At 48.2% G+C, this 18,976-nt stretch overlaps 1 protein-coding gene across 2 annotated transcripts in view; it reads left to right on the top strand.

The window, feature by feature from the left end:
* Positions 1-3,719: 3,719 nt before the first annotated feature.
* The window catches only part of LOC140391547 (Krueppel-like factor 12), a 298,301-nt gene continuing 283,044 nt past the window's right edge, over positions 3,720-18,976 (top strand). For both annotated transcript variants that reach the window (XM_072476148.1, XM_072476147.1), the window contains exon 1: positions 3,720-3,848. The gene's annotated coding sequence lies outside the window, so the exon portion shown is untranslated. The remainder of the gene's footprint in view (positions 3,849-18,976) is intronic.

Raw genomic sequence — 18,976 nt, 5'->3', positions numbered from 1 at the left:
CATGAGTGGCCTCCTACATCAGCTTATGAAATGGCTGCTGTTCGGAGAGCACACACATTTATACTCCGCCTACTGGGCGGAGCCAGCAGGCAGGGATCTACCCCCGTACCTGTAGTACAGGGGCCTTACTGTAATACCTATATATACAATATAATACAACAGTGGTGACTACCACAGTGAGTGTGAGGTTTATTGATTGCAGAGAACAGTGTAGCCACGTAAAATGGCTGCGTTCCGATTAATCTGGCCAAAACCCAGTTTGAAATGGCTAACCCGAAAGACTGCTGGGAAAAGCAGCTAAGAAGACACAAGCAGGCAGCTGCAGACAGTATTGCATATTCGGCTCTGGGAAGTTAGCCCAGGTCGATACTCAGGGCTATCAACAGCCCATCAACCCAGGTATCTGCAGTTGCATTCAGGACTGTTAGCAGCCCATCTATCCAGACATCTGCAGTTAAATCGGCTATCCCCGGGAACAATTGCAACATATTAGCAATTGAATACCGGGCCAGACCTGTCGGCGCCTGCAGTGGCCGAAACAAAGACAGGTGAGCGACCACCCCCCGATCGAGGAATCGCCTCACCATTGGACACATCGACCCCAGAGATTGGGGACAGATCCAATCACTTGGGACTCAGGGTCAAGGGCCGCCCCGGGAGGCGGGAAGCCCCTGGGCCCTATAAAAGTGAGGGTCCAAGTTCAGATCTCTCTCTCTCTCCTCTTCGCCTGCTCGAGACCTTCGCAGGAACAGCAACCGGCAACAGTAAGTTTGAATCCAGCGATCGCTATCCGGTAGAGACACCTAGCCACCGACCTGTAGCAGCCTTTTGAATCCCGCGGGCCAGATCTGATTGGACAAGCCATTCGTTTCCCTGACCTGGTGGGCTCTTCCTAAGTTAAGTATTGGCCAGTAGTGATGGGTTTATTGTATAGATAGTAGTATTAGTGTATTAATATTGCTTGTTGTATATAATAAATGACCGTTGTTTTAATCCTTACTAAGCGGTGTGCTGTATTATTAATCATAACCTGAACTTGAACCACGTGGCGGTATCATAAAGATACCTGGCGACTCATGAGCAAAGGTGACGTAATCAGAGCAAATAGACTAAGGTTAAAAAGAGCAACAACAGTTAACACATTGCTTATTATTTTCATCCTTTGGCAGAATGACTTTAATGTCTGACTGCTTCACATTTTACCTCATTTCCAATTCTCCGCCATTTTTACAACTTGCATGACTGCCTTAAAACCCTCCGATGTTTAAATGTAACTCATTTCCGAAGATTTTCAGTGGATAAACGATCCAAAGAAATCCGAAAAATGCAAACGCACCAAGAATTTGAGAAAATCTCCTCACCCTTGCATCCCCCCCACCCCCCCCACCCCCCTTCCCCCCAATCAAAGCTCCAGGAATCAGCTCCATGCTAGCCACCAGGGAAGCAAAAGAATCTCTGCTCCCCACCACACCCTCCGCCCCCCCCCCTTCCCACCGCCCTGTCAACCACATCACCCCACCCCCGCTACCCTTGCACCACCAACCACAGACTGGGAAACGTGCCAAAGGCTGGATCTGTGCCCACTGCTAAGCCATGGAGAAGTCTAAATGAATCATTGCCACTAGGTGACCAGTAGAAATCCAGGGAACTTGAAGTGCCCAGTGTCCCTGGGCCATTGCAGCTAGATGTTCAGAATACATAACCTATTGTGCATTTACGTCGCTCCCTGTTTTAGCTAAATGCTTGCGAACCGTAAAACAGAAATGTCGTTTTAAGCCTGGATACAATTGGGTTGTTTTAATCACCTTACACACAGAAATATCTCTGATAACTTTTTCTTCTGTTTGGAAGTCTAGGTTACATAAATCGACTTGAAGAAGTCAAATCTGGTGAGTTTTCTGTTTGTCAAATCTTAAGTAGTTTAAAAAAAATAACTGGCTTGCTTCAGTACATGGTGATAAATGTCAGCCCCCGTAATGCGGTAGCATTGTGGATAGCACAATTGCTTCACAGCTCCAGGGTCCCAGGCTCGATTCCGGCTTGGGTCACTGTCTGTGCGGAGTCTGCAGATCCTCCCCGTGTGTGTGTGGGTTTCCTCCGGGTGCTCCGGTTTCCTCCCACAGTCCAAAGATGTGCAGGTTAGGTGGATTGGCCATGATAAATTGCCCTTAGTGTCCAAAATTGCCCTTAGTGTTGGGTGGGGTTACTGGGTTATGGGGATAGGGTGGAGGTGTTGATCTTGGGTCGGGTGCTCTTTCCAAGAGCCGGTGCAGACTCGATGGGCCGAATGGCCTCCTTCTGCACTGTAAATTCTATGATAATGTGCATCGACAAGGGCATATCCCGGGAAACCTGCCTTGGGTTCACACAGGGAAGGTGTCATCAGCATCTTTGACCAGGGAGCCCGGCGAAGCACCGTGTCGAATTTTGGATTTTGACCGTAACATACTGCAATGGATTGAAGCTGTAGCTTGAAGTGATTTGGAACTGCGTTATCAATGTTTCCACTGTGGGCGAGGTGCATTCCCTCCCCCCACCCCCTCTGACAAAGCTGCGAGAATCTCGAAACCTCAAGACGCCACCTCCATGTTTCGTTGCGCATTGACTGTGACTACCACCTTAGGCAGCCTGGGAGCCCAGTGCTCTGCTCACTGTGCAGTCTGCCCGCCTCGATGAGCTCAGGTCACTTCTCAAAGCAAGGAGGGGGGGGGGAGGGGGGGGGGTGGAGGAGGAGGAGGAAGTATGTCAGAGCTGATGCAGAGGTTGCATAGCAGTGGCCTTTCTCTTCTCTCTCTACAGTCAGGAAACTGCACAAATCCCTGGCAACAGTCCATCCCCCCATCAAGCTCCTATTTTTCTAGTCTGTAACCGTAAATTAAAAACAGCTCTTTTCCCTGCTTGCAGCTAGAAATGAAACCCTTCAGCAACTGCAGTAATTCCAGGCAATAGTCTTCTTTTAAAAGCAGGTCTTTCTATGTGAGTTGTTATTTTTCATAAGTGTTATTTTCCTGAAGTACAATTGGAATGAAGTGAGCTTTGCTTATTTTATAATTGAATGGAAAACCATACTGGGCGAGGAGAACCACTTCAAATGATGAACAGTCTAATGTGGAACAGCAAGAACATGCTGCAAGTATATTTTAAACGGAGCCAGGATAACAGGATGGGATGCAGTCTATTTAGATCCACAGCCACCTTATTTTAACCTCATTCCAAATACTTTCACACGACTCTGCTCCACACGCTGCCAGAGGTATTTTTGACTTTGTGCGGCAGCCACATAGGTTTGTGGGTATAGCCCTTGACAAGGCAGGAGGTTAGACAGGGTTACGGAGAGCGAGGGCAGAATGATTTTGCTAAATTAAAGCAAATGCATAACTTGAAAGATTAAGACCTCAGATGGAAATGGATTAGCAGTTGCAACATTTTGGGGTGAAAAATAAATCTATCTATTTACTATACACATGAATGTATTGCCATATTTATAGTCGTATATAAGTTATAGATATATAATATATATCACACACACACATACATGGTTTAAACTGCAGGCCTACAGTGATTTTAATGCTGTAAACTGACTGAGTTGCTCGGAAACCTCCTACAAAGGGGCCCCTGTGTAATTCGATGCATGCTGGTAAGGCTTAGGGTATATTGTCCTCTGTTGTTTATGAAGCCTCCACCCACTGGGCCCACCCTACATTAACCAGATCATGTGACTCCGGTAAGTCATTTGCAAGTACAACAGTGCTCTGTGCGCTCCCATTCATTTCCTGCACACAGCAGCTGAGGGAGAGGAGACACTGTATAAGGGAAGGAAATATTTGTCTTCTGCAGCTTTGCACCAGGTCAGAGCTTTATATTCTTTCTTCCCCCCCCCCCCCCCCCCCCATTCTTTGTGCTGAACCGGCTCACTGCTGCAAAGCAGTGGCTGTCCGACTGCGTAGAGGAAGGCATGTCGGATAGAATCTGACTTGTTTTCCTAAGAGTTCTTGCAGTGAGCAGAAATCTCAGTGGCTTGTATGCAGTTGTCGGCGTGTGAGCATTAGAGTCGGGGGGTCTCCAGATGTGGGAGTGTCAGTAACAGGGTGCCAAGCTGATGTCACCTCCAGCAGCCCCCGTGCTCCATCCCGTAATCGGTAGCAATGATGTGCGTCTGTCAGTTGATAATGCTTCACATTGTAGCTCGTATCCCGAGCTGAGGAATTAAGAGGTGCTGTGTTAGATTTCGGTGCACTGGACTTGTCCAGAGTTGACAGCGGACACTGGCAGAGACTAGCAGAGAGGGTTGTTGTTTAAAGCAGCGAGTGAAACTGCCACTTTGCAGTCTAGGATTGCTGAAATGAAAATAGGAGTGCTATTCCCTCAGTGGCGTTAGATTGTGTTATGCTATATTGTCATGTGAGCACTGTCAAAAACTGTCGGGTTTTACTATTTACAGTCATAAACTTGTACTGCTCAACCTCGTCCCTTGAACGTGCATGTCTCTGCACATTTCTAACGCAACATCTGATGCAAACCTTGACCTTCCCACCTTTTGACCACTGCTTGTTCATGTTTACTTCACACAAAGCTATATATAAAAGGGGGAGTGACTACCAATTTACACGTATTATCACATATTCATCCACCCTCGTAAAAGCACAGGATAGGGGACTAAATAAAAAAAACTAATATAGATACTTCTGCAATCGATCAGCTTTTAGTTCATTATTTCAAGTGGACAATGCAGTTACGAGCGTTGTTGTCAATGTGTAAGTTCATAATGTATTTGTGCTGTAGCTGTTGTATGATAAGGCAGCATTAATATCATGACGTGACCGGAGGAATAGGTGTTGCAGAACGGTTGTAGGTCTGTTCTGCAGGAAGACGTCAGGGATATGTATCAGGTGGGGTGTGCGGGGGTGGCGATGGGATGTGGGAATGGGCTGGACTGGAAATTAAAGTGTAATCCAGTCGCTGTTTGTCGAACACTTCTGTGAGAGAGTTTAGTCCTAATGCCTGGAACTCTGTCACAGTTTTATCAGTTTGTTGATGTTTACTTACTTACTTGTCGTCGAGTATGTAATATGTAAGGCTGTCTGGCCTGAAAATGTTAAGGCTGTCTTGCCTAAGACTATCTCATTACTGACAAACGGTGCCCTGAGATGCTGAGGTTTTGATTCAGGAGACAGCATTTTGGTTCTGAAGCCCACAATGAAAACCTGTCAGGGAAATATCAGAATTCTGACCTACTAGGCATCACATTTTATTCCTGTTATCGTAAAATTGCTTTGTTTGAGGATTTCGAAATAAACTCAAAAGTCAGAAGGCTGGACAGTTGCTTTGCAGTGCGAGTGGCCATATGGTGGGGGAGGGGAAGGGGAATGTCAGGTCAAATGCCAAACACACCCAAATCTGACCAGTTACGTTGAGCTGGGGCTGGGTTTGGTTCCCATGTGGAATAACAGACTCTTCTGTTTTACTAGTACAAAGCAAAAGGCAGGATGCTGCAGTGCAACGGTGTTAGATTTCCAGATAGGAGACCTGAATTTGAATCGAAACCCTGCCTGATTTTCTCTAATTACTTTTTCCCTTGATAAGCATGCCACCCTTGTGGCAGGAGGCGCTAATCAGAGGAGTGGGGTGGGGGGGGGGGGGTCTACTCTCAACACTCTTCCGGAATAACAATCCACTGAGGAAGTTCACAAAGAAATCTATGGGTTGAGCCAGTCTGCCCCGATTTCAGTCAGCAAGGTGAAAGGCTGTCGTATTTAGCAGGAGAAAGTATTAGAAAAATAATCTTGTTTTTTTTCGATCCAAACACAAACATATAAAATACCCAGAATGATCATGTTACCTGCTAAATTCGCTTGGCAGAAGTGGCAATTTCCAATGTTTGCTTAGAGTTTGATTTATTCAGTGAATCGGAGTCAGTTTGAGAGAAACCAAACTCGCAACTCAAACTCGCTCCTGCCATCAGGGTTCTTTGTGTCGGTGAAATAATTGCAAACAACAAACCAAGAAATGTACAGCACAGGAACAGGCCCTTCGGCCCTCCAAGCCCGTGCCGACCATACTGCCCGACTAAACTACAATCTTCTACACTTCCTGGGTCCGTATCCTTCTATTCCCATCCTATTCATATATTTGTCAAGATGCCCCTTAAATGTCCCTATCGTCCCTGCTTCCACTACCTCCTCCGGTAGTGAGTTCCAGGCACCCACTACCCTCTGCGTAAAAAACTTGCCTCGTACATCTACTCTAAACTTTGCCCCTCTCACCTTAAACCTATGCCCCCTCGTAATTGACCCCTCTACCCTGGGGAAAAGCCTCTGACTATCCACTCTGTCTATGCCCCTCATAATTTTGTATACCTCTATCAGGTCGCCCCTCAACCTCCTTCGTTCCAGTGAGAACAAACCGAGTTTATTCAATCGCTCCTCATAGCTTATGCCCTCCATACCAGGCAACATTCTGGTAAATCTCTTCTGCACCCTCTCTAAAGCCTCCACATCCTTCTGGTAGTGTGGCGACCAGAATTGAACACTATACTCCAAGTGTGGCCTAACTAAGGTTCTATACAGCTGCAACATGACTTGCCAATTCTTATACTCAATGCCCCGGCCAATGAAGGCAAGCATGCCGTATGCCTTCTTGACTACCTTCTCCACCTGTGTTGCCCCTTTCAATGACCTGTGGACCTGTACTCCTAGATCTCTTTGACTTTCAATACTCTTGAGGGTTCTACCATTCACTGTATATTCCCTACCTGCATTAGCCCTTCCAAAATGCATTACCTCACATTTGTCCGGATTAAACTCCATCTGCCATCTCTCCGCCCAAGTCTCCAGACAATCTAAATCCTGCTGTATCCTCAGACAGTCCTCATCGCTATCCGCAATTCCACCAACCTTTGTGTCGTCTGCAAACTTACTAATCAGACCAGTTACATTTTCCTCCAAATCATTTATATATACTACAAAGAGCAAAGGTCCCAGCACTGATCCCTGTGGAACACCACTGGTCACAGCCCTCCAATTAGAAAAGCATCCCTCCATTGCTACCCTCTGCCTTTTATGGCCTAGCCAGTTCAGTATCCACCTTGCCAGTTCACCCCTGATCCCGTGTGACTTCACCTTTTGTACTAGTCTACCATGAGGGACCTTGTCAAAGGCCTTACTGAAGTCCATATAGACAACATCTACTGCCCTACCTGCATCAATCATCTTAGTGACCTCCTCGAAAAACTCTATCAAGTTAGTGAGACACAACCTCCCCTTCACAAAACCGTGCTGCCTCTCACTAATACGTCCATTTGCTTCCAAATGGGAGTAGATCCTGTCTCGAAGAATTCTCTCCAGTAATTTCCCTACCACTGAAGTAAGGCTCACCGGCCTGTAGTTCCCGGGATTATCCTTGCTACCCTTCTTAAACAGAGGAACAACATTGGCTATTCTCCAGTCCTCCGGGACATCCCCTGAAGACAGTGAGGATCCAAAGATTTCTGTCAAGGCCTCAGCAATTTCCTCTCCAGCCTCCTTCAGTATTCTGGGGTAGATCCCATCCGGCCCTGGGGACTTATCTACCTTAATATTTTTTAAGACACCCAACACCTCGTCTTTTTGGATGACAATGTGACCCAGGCTATCTACACCCCCTTCTCCAGACTCAACATCTACCAATTCCTTCTCTTTGGTGAATACTGATGCAAAGTATTCATTTAGTACCTCGCCCATTTCCTCTGGCTCCACACATAGATTCCCTTGCCTATCCTTCAGTGGGCCAACCCTTTCCCTGGCTACCCTCTTGCTTTTTATGTACGTGTAAAAAGCCTTGGGATTTTCCTTAACCCTATTTGCCAATGACTTTTCATGACCCCTTCTAGCCCTCCTGACTCCTTGCTTAAGTTCCTTCCTACTTTCCTTATATGCCACACAGGCTTCGTCTGTTCCCAGCCTTTTAGCCCTGACAAATGCCTCCTTTTTCTTTTTGACGAGGCCTACAATATCACTCGTCATCCAAGGTTCCCGAAAATTGCCGTATTTATCTTTCTTCCTCACAGGAACATGCCTGTCCTGTATTCCTTTCAACTGACACTTGAAAGCCTCCCACATGTCAGATGTTGATTTGCCCTCAAACATCCGTCCCCAATCTATGTTCTTCAGTTCCCGCCTAATATTGTTATAATTAGCCTTCCCCCAATTTAGCACATTCATCCTCGGACCACTCTTATCCTTGTCCACCAGTACTTTAAAACTTACTGAATTGTGGTCACTGTTACCGAAATGCTCCCCTACTGAAACATCTACCACCTGGCCGGGCTCATTCCCCAATACCAGGTCCAGTACCGCCCCTTCCCTAGTTGGACTGTTTACATATTGTTTTAAGAAGCCCTCCTGGATGCTCCTTACAAACTCCGCCCCGTCTAAGCCCCTGGCACTAAGTGAGTCCCAGTCAATATTGGGGAAGTTGAAGTCTCCCATCACCACAACCCTGTTGTTTTTACTCTTTTCCAAAATCTGTCTACCTATCTGCTCCTCTATCTCCCGCTGGCTGTTGGGAGGCCTGTAGTATACCCCCAACATTGTGACTGCACCCTTCTTATTCCTGATCTCTACCCATATAGCCTCACTGCCCTCTGAGGTATCCTCTCGCAGTATAGCTGTGATATTCCCGGGATTATCCTTGCTACCCTTCTTAAACAGAGGAACAACATTGGCTATTCTCCAGTCCTCCGGGACATCCCCTGAAGACAGCGAGGATCCAAAGATTTCTGTCAAGGCCTCAGCAATTTCCTTGCGCCTCGATAGGAGCTTTAAAGTCCCCAGTTTTCATTTTTTCATGACTGCCAAATGAGGCTCATTACCTGAACATATCTGGTTCCACACAGGAGGTTTTCTGATTAACTCATGGCTACAGTAACGTGTTGTGCTTTTACTGCTGGAACTGCACCTGCTCCCAGGTGAGATGCTCTGTTTTGTTCCCACAGCCTCCCAAGGTGAACCATTTTACCAAAGTGCTCAGTTCATGACAGGCACACAGACGCATACGCACACACATCAAGCTTATAATCATCTGGTCCATGAATAACACAGCCTCTTGTCCCTCACTTAACTGTTTCCTGGTGGTTAGCGAAGTCAAGGCTGGCATTGGTGTTGCTCCACTATTGGCCAGTCTGATGTTGAGCCATAAAGACTTGTCGGGTTCAAAATTGATTCATGGAGTTCCATGCCAGCTGATCTGAGCTATGCAGTGGAAGACTGGCATTCTACTGATTAACTTCCTTACCTTGCAGGTCAGCTGTTTAGTTCGGGAGTGAGAGCCGGGACCTTAGAAACAGCGCGGGAATTTGAAAAAGCGCGGGAGCTGCGAGGCAGAGGGGACCGTTTAAAAGGTCGCTGCCTGGGTGAGGTCAGCTGTTTAGTTCGGGAGTGAGAGCCGGGACCTTAGAAACAGCGCGGGAAGTTGAAAAAGCGCGGGAGCTGCGAGGCAGAGGGGACCGTTTAAAAGGTCGCTGCCTGGGTGAGGTAAGTACTGATTAACCACTTACTTACCTTGCAGGCCAAGTCGATTTCAGCAGGAGCGGAGCAGGCTAGTCCATTTCAGCGGGGGCAGTGCGGAAGTGATTTCTGGGAGGTAAGTCTCTCCTTTAAATTTTTTTTTTAATTTTAGTGTTAAAGGTGGGAACAGGAAGTCGACCCGCGGACTTCTGGGAAGACCCTCACCAATAAATTCTGGTGGAGAGGAAACCCATTGGTGTGAGGTAAGTACCATATTTTATTATTGTTATTAATATTTTTTTTATATAAAAAATTTAATTTAGTTGTTAGCCAGATCTTGGTAGAAAGTTAGAGGGATGGCAGGGAAGGGAGTGCAATGTTCCTCCTGCAGGATGTTTGAGGTGAGGGATGCCGTTAGTGCCCCTGCTGATTTTACCTGCAGGAAGTGCTGCCATCTCCAGCTCCTCCAAGACCGAGTTAGGGAACTGGAGCTGGAGTTGGAAGAACTTCGGATCATTCGGGAGGCAGAGGGGGTCATAGATAGCAGCTTCAGGGAATTAGTTACACCAAAGATTGGAGATAGATGGGTAACTGTAAGAGGGACAGGGAAAAAGCAGTCAGTGCAGGGATCCCCTGTGGTCGTTCCCCTGAGAAACAAGTGTACCGCTTTGGATACTTGTGGGGGGGGGACTTACCAGGGGTAAGCCATGGGGTATGGGCCTCTGGCACGGAGTCTGTCCCTGTTGCTCAGAAGGGAAGGGTGGAGAGGAGCAGAGCATTAGTAATTGGGGACTCGATAGTCAGGGGCACAGATAGGAGATTTTGTGGGAGCGTGAGAGACTCACGTTTGATATGTTGCCTCCCAGGTGCAAGGGTACGTGATGTCTCGGATCGTGTTTTCCGGGTCCTTAAGGGGGAGGGGGAGCAGCCCCAAGTCGTGGTCCACATTGGCACTAACGACATAGGTAGGAAAGGGGATAAGGATGTCAGGCAGGCTTTCAGGGAGCTAGGATGGAAGCTCAGAACTAGAACAAACAGAGTTGTTATCTCTGGGCTGTTGCCCGTGCCACGTGATAGTGAGATGAGGAATAGGGAGAGAGAGCAATTAAACACGTGGCTACAGGGATGGTGCAGGCGGGAGGGTTCAGATTTCTGGATAACTGGGGCTCTTTCTGGGGCAGGTGGGACCTCTACAGACAGGATGGTCTACATCTGAACCTGCGGGGCACAAATATCCTGGGGGGGAGATTTGTTAGTGCTCTTTGGGGGGGTTTAAACTAATGCAGCAGGGGGCATGGGAACCTGGATTGTAGTTTTAGGGTAAGGGAGAATGAGAGTATAGAGGTCAGGAGCTCAGATTTGACGTCGCAGGAGGGGGCCAGTGTTCAGGTAGGTGGTTTGAAGTGTGTCTACTTCAATGCCAGGAGTATACGAAATAAGGTAGGGGAACTGGCAGCATGGGTTGGTACCTGGGACTTCGATGTTGTGGCCATTTCGGAGACATGGATAGAGCAGGGACAGGAATGGATGTTGCAGGTTCCGGGGTTTAGGTGTTTTAGTCAGCTCAGAGAAGGAGGCAAAAGAGGGGGAGGTGTGGCGCTGCTAGTCAAGAGCAATATTACGGTGGCGGAGAGGATGCTAGATGGGGACTCATCTTCCAAGGTAGTATGGGCTGAGATTAGAAACATGAAAGGAGAGGTCACACTGTTGGGAGTCTTCTATAGGCCTCCAAATTGTTCTAGGGATGTAGAGGAAAGGATGGCGAGGATGATCCTGGATAAGAGCGAAAGTAACAGGGTAGTTATTATGGGAGACTTTAACTTTCCAAATATTGACTGGAAAAGATATAGTTCGAGTACATTAGATGGGTCGTTTTTTGTACAGTGTGTGCAGGAGGGTTTTCTGACACAGTTTGTTGACAGGCCAACAAGAGGCGAGGTCACATTGGATTTGGTTTTGGATAATGAACCAGGCCAGGTGTTGGATTTGGAGGTAGGTGAGCACTTTGGGGACAGTGACCACAATTCGGTGACGTTTACGTTAAGGATGGAAAGGGATAAGTATACACCGCAGGGCAAGAGTTATAGCTGGGGGAAGGGAAATTATGATGCCATTAGACGTGACTTGGGGGGGATAAGGTGGAGAAGTAGGCTGCAAGTGTTGGACACACTGGATAAGTGGAGCTTGTTCAAGGATCAGCTACTGCGTGTTCTTGATAAGTATGTACCGGTCAGGCAGGGAGGAAGGTGCCGAGCGAGGGAACCGTGGTTTACCAAAGAAGTGGAATCTCTTGTTAAGAGGAAGAAGGAGGCCTATGTGAAGATGAGGTGTGAAGTTTCAGTTGGGGCGATGGATAGTTACATGATAGCGAGGAAGGATCTAAAGAGAGAGCTAAGACGAGCAAGGAGGGGACATGAGAAGTATTTGGCAGGAAGGATCAAGGAAAACCCAAAAGCTTTCTATAGGTATGTCAGGAATAAGCGAATGACTAGAGAAAGAGTAGGACCAGTCAAGGACAGGGATGGGAAGTTGTGTGTGGAGTCTGAAGAGATAGGCGAGATACTAAATGAATATTTTTCGTCAGTATTCACTCAGGAAAAAGATAATGTTGTGGAGGAGAATGCTGAGCTCCAGGTAAATAGATTAGATGGCATTGAGGTACGTAGGGAAGAGGTGTTGGCAATTCTGGACAGGCTGAAAATAGATAAGTCCCCGGGACCTGATGGGATTTATCCTAGGATTCTCTGGGAGGCCAGGGAAGAGATTGCTGGACCATTGGCTTTGATTTTTATGTCATCATTGGCTACAGGAATAGTGCCAGAGGACTGGAGGATAGCAAATGTGGTCCCTTTGTTCAAAAAGGGGAGCAGAGACAACCCCGGCAACTATAGACCGGTGAGCCTCACGTCTGTAGTGGGTAAAGTCTTGGAGGGGATTATAAGGGACAAGATTTATAATCATCTAGATAGGAATAATATGATCAGGGATAGTCAGCATGGCTTTGTGAAGGGTAGGTCATGCCTCACAAAACTTATCGAGTTCTTTGAGAAGGTGACTGAACAGGTAGACGAGGGTAGAGCAGTTGATGTGGTGTATATGGATTTCAGCAAAGCGTTTGATAAGGTTCCCCACGGTAGGCTATTGCAGAAAATACGGAGGCTGGGGATTGAGGGTGATTTAGAGATGTGGATCAGAAATTGGCTAGCTGAAAGAAGACAGAGGGTGGTGGTTGATGGGAAATGTTCAGAATGGAGTTCAGTCACAAGTGGAGTACCACAAGGATCTGTTCTGGGGCCGTTGCTGTTTGTCATTTTTATCAATGACCTAGAGGAAGGCGCAGAAGGGTGGGTGAGTAAATTTGCAGACGATACTAAAGTCGGTGGTGTTGTCGATAGTGTGGAAGGAAATAGCAGGTTACAGAGGGATATAGATAAGCTGCAGAGCTGGGCTGAGAGGTGGCAAATGGAGTTTAATGTAGAGAAGTGTGAGGTGATTCACTTTGGAAGGAATAACAGGAATGCGGAATATTTGGCTAATGGTAAAGTTCTTGGAAGTGTGGATGAGCAGAGGGATCTAGGTGTCCATGTACATAGATCCCTGAAAGTTGCCACCCAGGTTGATAGGGTGGTGAAGAAGGCCTATGGAGTGTTGGCCTTTATTGGTAGAGGGATTGAGTTCCGGAGTCAGGAGGTCATGTTGCAGCTGTACAGAACTCTGGTACGGCCGCATTTGGAGTATTGCGTACAGTTCTGGTCACCGCATTATAGGAAGGACGTGGAGGCTTTGGAGCGGGTGCAGAGGAGATTTACCAGGATGTTGCCTGGTATGGAGGGAAAATCTTATGAGGAAAGGCTGATGGACTTGAGGTTGTTTTCGTTGGAGAGAAGAAGGTTAAGAGGAGACTTAATAGAGGCATACAAAATGATCAGGGGGTTGGATAGGGTGGACAGTGAGAGCCTTCTCCTGCGGATGGAAATGGCTGGCACGAGGGGACATAGCTTTAAACTGAGGGGTAATAGATATAGGACAGAGGTCAGAGGTAGGTTCTTTACGCAAAGAGTAGTGAGGCCGTGGAATGCCCTACCTGCTACAGTAGTGAACTCGCCAACATTGAGGGCATTTAAAAGTTTATTGGATAAACATATGGATGATAATGGTATAGTGTGGGTTAGATGGCTTTTGTTTCGGTGCAACATCGTGGGCCGAAGGGCCTGTACTGCGCTGTGTCGTTCTATGTTCTATGTTCTATGTTCTAATAGGGGCTTGGAGTTGTTAGCAGCACATTTGAAATTGTACACAATAATGCCCTCCCTCCCTCCATGCATACAAATGGTTAAACCTAAATAGTTTCTTGTTCCTTTTCTTCGTCCTTGATAACATTTTTGTGAAGGGGGAGAGAAGATGGCGGCGCAGGGGATGGGGTGAGAACCAGGATAAAGGATCAGACAAGGTGCATAGAGAACATGGGAGTGATGGCGAGCATTAAATAAAGAGAGGCTCAGAAAGAGAAGGGATCAGCCCCATGAGAAATGCAAAGCAGACTAATACAGATTTTGTACAATGTTGTGGGTTCCTCAAATCACCAAGGACTTCCAACAAAGGTAGTTTATTCCGAAGCTCAACAGCTATGTACAGTACTTGTGTCATGCCCGGCATCCCAGGGGTAACTCCTGCGCCCCCGTCACATGAACACTTATGTAGCCGTGTTGTCATGTTGTCACGTGACCAATCCGTCCACACATATGTAAATGTAATGAGTTCATGCAGTGCTGAGGTGCAGGAAAAGTTACCATATGTGGTTATGATATAATGGCAATAATGAAGGGCAGCACGGCAGCACAGTGGTTAGCACAATTGCTTCACAGCTCAAGGGTCCCGGATTCGATTCCGACTTGGGTCACTGTCTGTGCGGAGTCTGCACATCCTCCCCGTGTGTGCGTGGGTTTCCTCCGGGTGCTCCGGTTTCCTCCCACAGTCCAAAGATGTGCAGGTTAGGTGGATTGGCCATGATAAATTGCCCTCAGTGTCCAAAAATTGCCCGTAGTGTTGGGTGGGGTTACAGGGTAATGGGGATAGGGGTGGAGGTGTTGACCTTGGGTAGGGTGCTCTTTCCAAGAGCCGGTGCAGTCTTGATGGGCCGAATGGCCTACTTCTGTACTGTAAATTCTATGATATCTATGATAATGAAAACCTGGCTTAAACAAGGATGAAAATGAGTGCTTAATATTCCTGGCTGCAATGTATTCAGATGGGATACAGACTGAAAGAAAATGAAAGAAATTGACAGTATTGATCAAAAATAACATTACAGCCCCATAAAGAGATAATGTACTAAAGGTTCAAAAGCAATCTATTTGTGTAGAGTTAAGGAGCAGAATAGGAACTGTTATACTGCTGGGCATATGTCACAGGCCATGAAGTAAAGAGAGATATTTTGGAATGATCTACAAATAATGGAGTGGGAACTTCAATGAGCCTGATGTAGACGGGGGGGGGGGGGGGGGAATCAGGCAGAGTGGAAGAGGAATTCTTGAAATGTGTACAGGGAGAACTTTCCCAATTAATGTGTTCCCGGGAAGGTGAGGGAGAAAACCGTTATGGAAAGGGGTCAAGATGTATTCAGAGGCACTCGGTGAATTGAAAGGATACCTGGCCCAGGTGCATTAGGAAGAAAGGTTATCAGATGAGGTAATAAATAAAAAATGCAAGGACTTGGAGGTGAGAGGAAAGCTCGAGCTCCCAGGGTGACCTCACAACAACCCCCCCACCCGCCCGCCAGGGTAAAGTTCAGTTGCAGAACTTCTCAGAGGCAGTCCCTGACAGGAAAGGACCATCTATGGATTGAGTGGCAGCATCTCCTGGTGAGGATACTTGGGGAAGCTATTTCAATGCAAGATATGCCCAGCATGTGGATTTGCAGCCCCCAGGGATCAAAAACATGTCCACGTTTTGCACACACTATGACACACATCAGGCTAGACTGCTGAGTTAGCCTTCGTACACCTGGCTGGCGGAAAGGAAACCTGGGCTAGTCCAGTGATTCCTGTTTTGATGGAGTGCACGTGAGGGAGCACTGGCTGAGGTCAGAATTGGGCTCAGATGTGATGTCCCACTCTCTAACATCGTGTTGATATACACTGCTAAGCTTGTCTGCATGGGTTTCCTGTGGGTGTTCCCGTTTACTCCCTTAGTTCAAAGATATGGGCAGCACGGTAGCATAAGTGATTAGCACTGTGGCTTGACAGTGCCAGGGTCCCAGGTTCGATTCCCTGCTGGGTCACTGTCTCTGCGGAGTCTGCACGTTCTCCCCATGTCTGCGTGGGTTTTACTCCGGGTGCTCTGGTTTCCTCCCACAGTCCAAAGACGTGCAGGTTAGGTGGATTGGCCATGCTAAATTGCCCCTAGTGACCCCCCAAAAAAGTTATGAGGGGTTATTGGGTTACGGGGATAGGGTGGAAGTGAAGGCTTAAATGGGTTAGTGCAGACTCGATGGGCCGAATGGCCTCCTTCTGCACTGTATGCTCTATGTGCAGGTTAGGTGGATTGGTCATGCTAAATTGTCCCCAGGTGTGTTATTATGACACCCAGGGCTAATTAGCTATTATCTAATTCCTAATCACCCCATTTTAACTTGCCACTCATACTCTACAAACACAAGACAGACAAGCACAGAGGGGAAGAAAGTGGTTAAAAAAAAGTGAGTAAAAGAGAAAAGGAGTATTTGTTTCAGATGGGTGTTTCCAGCACCCTGCTCCTCTTCAAACCTTGCTTTCAGTTTGAGGTATTTACTGTAGATTCATTCAGGCCCCTATAGTTTTTGAAATAAATCACCCACGTCCTTCTGGGGAGAGAGAGTCCTGAGGCAGAATTCTCCGCAATCGGCGCGATGTCCACCGACCGGCGCCAAAAACGGCGCGAATCAGTCCGGCATCACGCCGCCCCAAAGGTGCGGAATCCTCCCCATCTTGAGGGGCCGAGCCCTCACCTTGAGGGGCTAGGCCCGCGCCGGACTGATTTCCGCCCCGCCAGCTGGCTGGAAAGGCCTTTTGTGCCCCGCCAGCTGGCGGGGAAATTACTTTGCCGTGCGGCGCATGCGCGGGAGCATCAGCAGCCGCTCACGGCATCCCGCTCATGCGCAGTGGAGGGGGTCTCTTCCGCCTCTGCCATAGTGGAGACCATGGCGAAGGCGGAAGGAAAAGAGTGCCCCCACGGCACAGGCCCGCCCGCGGATTGGTGGGCCCCGATCGCGGGCCAGGCCACCGTGAGGGCACCCCCCAGGGCCAGATCGCCCCGCGCCCCCCCCCCAGGACCCCGGAGCCCGCCCGCGCCGCCTTGTCCCGCCGGTAAGAGAGGTGGTTTGACTCTCGCCGGCGGGACAGGCATTCCAGCAGTGGTGAGAATCGCCGGGGGTGGGGGGGCTCGCCAACCTGCGCGGCGCGATTTCCACCCCCGCCGAATATCCGGTGCCGGAGAATTCATCAACCGGCGGGGGCGGGATTCACGCCAGCCCCCGGCGATTCTCCGACCCGGCGGGGGGTCGGAGAATCCCGCCCCTGGTCTTTGCTTGTAGCCTGTAATGGTTTTCCTGTCGATCCATTCATCCAGGTTTTCTGGAGCCTCAGGAATACAGCACTCAAAGCCTTTCTGGAGAAAGCAAGAAAACATGTCCCTGTCTTTTTGTGTCTAGGTATGAAACTGAAACCTTCAGGTCTCCAAGAACCATCCCATTGGGATAAGATCGAATCACCACCTGTTACTGGGCAGAGTAAGGCCTTTTGGCCCTCAGCCGATCAATCAAACTGAGACCCAACCCAGCATTCTCTCTCTCTCTCTCTCTCTCTGGCACCGACAAGTCTGAAGCTCCTGTTCAAACTAGCAGAAACTACTTCTGAATTCCCCACCCTCTCTGCTTCTTGACTTACAGATACATGTCCATGAATCACCCGTGGATCAAAAATGATAATGGCAAAATAAAAGAAAAGGGATATTAGCAAATAAACAGGAAGGACCCTTACAATGTCCAACAGTTATGTAGGACTATGGGGATGGTCTTTCAGAGGGTTGGTGCAGATCCGATGGGCCGAATGGTCGTCTTCTGCACTGTAGAGATTCCATGATTCTATGAAATGGATTTTCTGGCCCCCACGACATTGAACCTTCCAGCATTGGATGCAGCGAGTTGGCCAAACGACCACTGATTCCTGCAGAACCAGAAGATACCACTGGCCGGTGAGTTTCTTCAGAGAGGAGAGGAATAAACATTAAAAAATGAGGAGGAGGGAAAGAAATGTAGCAGGCAGTGCAGTAAAAATATCTGTGTCTGTGAAACTATTGTTGGACAACAAAGTGTTGAATGCCAGTTATGTATTAATGCTATTTAATTGTAAGCAAGTATGGTTGGTTTTAACTGGGGACCTCTTCTGATGCCTATAAATAGAAACAGGCTTAAACTGTGGTTGTCGGGTTAGGAGTCACATGCGTGTAATGTGTAACTCCGTAAATAGATGCTTCTTAAAATGCATAAAGATCTACTGCTGTATGTGGCAGATCCTGTGGAGGGGATGACAGAGGTTATGCAGATATTGAGGGAGTTTGGAGATTTTTCGGGATATAGGCTTAATATGGGGAAGAGTGAGCTTTTCGTAGTACAGGGAAGAGGGATAGACGGCCTGCCGTTAAGGAGAGCGGAAAGGAGCTTCCGATATCTGGGGATTCAGGTAGCCAGGAGCTGGGGAACTTTACACAAACTCAATCTGACGCTGCTGGTGGAGCAGATGGAGGAGGATTTCAAGAGGTGGGATATGCTGCCGCTCTCACTGTCGGGCAGAGTGCAGGCGGTCAAGATGATGGTCCTCCCAAGGTTTCTTTTTGTGTTTCAATGTCTCCCCATTTTGATCACTAAGGCCTTTTTTAAGAAAATAGATAGGAGTGTTATGAGTTTTGTGTGGGCAGGGAAGACCCCGAGGGTAAGGAGGGGGTTCCAGCAGCGCAGCAGGGACAGAGGGGAACTGGCGTTGCCGAATCTGGACGATTATTACTGGGCCGCTAATGTGGCGATGGTTCGCAAGTAGATGAGTGAGGGAGAGGGGGCGGCGGGGAAGAGGCTGGAGATGGCGTCCTGTAAGGGAACGAGCCTAAAGGCGCTGGTGACGGCGCCGCGACCGCTCTCCCCGAATAGGTATACCACAAACCCAGTGGTGGTGGCAACCTTAAGGATCTGGGGCAATGGAGGCGACATAGGGGTGTGACGGGTGCCTCGGTGTGGTCCCCGATCAGGAACAACCATAGGTTTGCCCTAGGAAGGATGGACGGAGGGTTCCAGAGCTGGCATCGGGCAGGAATTAGGAGATTGAGAGATTTGTTTATTGATGGGACGTTCGCGAGCCTGGGAGCGCTGGAGGAAAAATATGAGTTGCCCCCGGGGAATATCTTTAGATACATGCAAGTGAGGGCGTTTACGAGGCAACAGGTGAGGGAATTTCCGCTGCTCCCGA

The sequence above is a fragment of the Scyliorhinus torazame genome, chromosome 15 (assembly GCF_047496885.1).
Source record: "Scyliorhinus torazame isolate Kashiwa2021f chromosome 15, sScyTor2.1, whole genome shotgun sequence".
NCBI lineage: Eukaryota > Metazoa > Chordata > Chondrichthyes > Carcharhiniformes > Scyliorhinidae > Scyliorhinus > Scyliorhinus torazame.
This window is presented reverse-complemented; position numbering and strand designations above follow the sequence as displayed.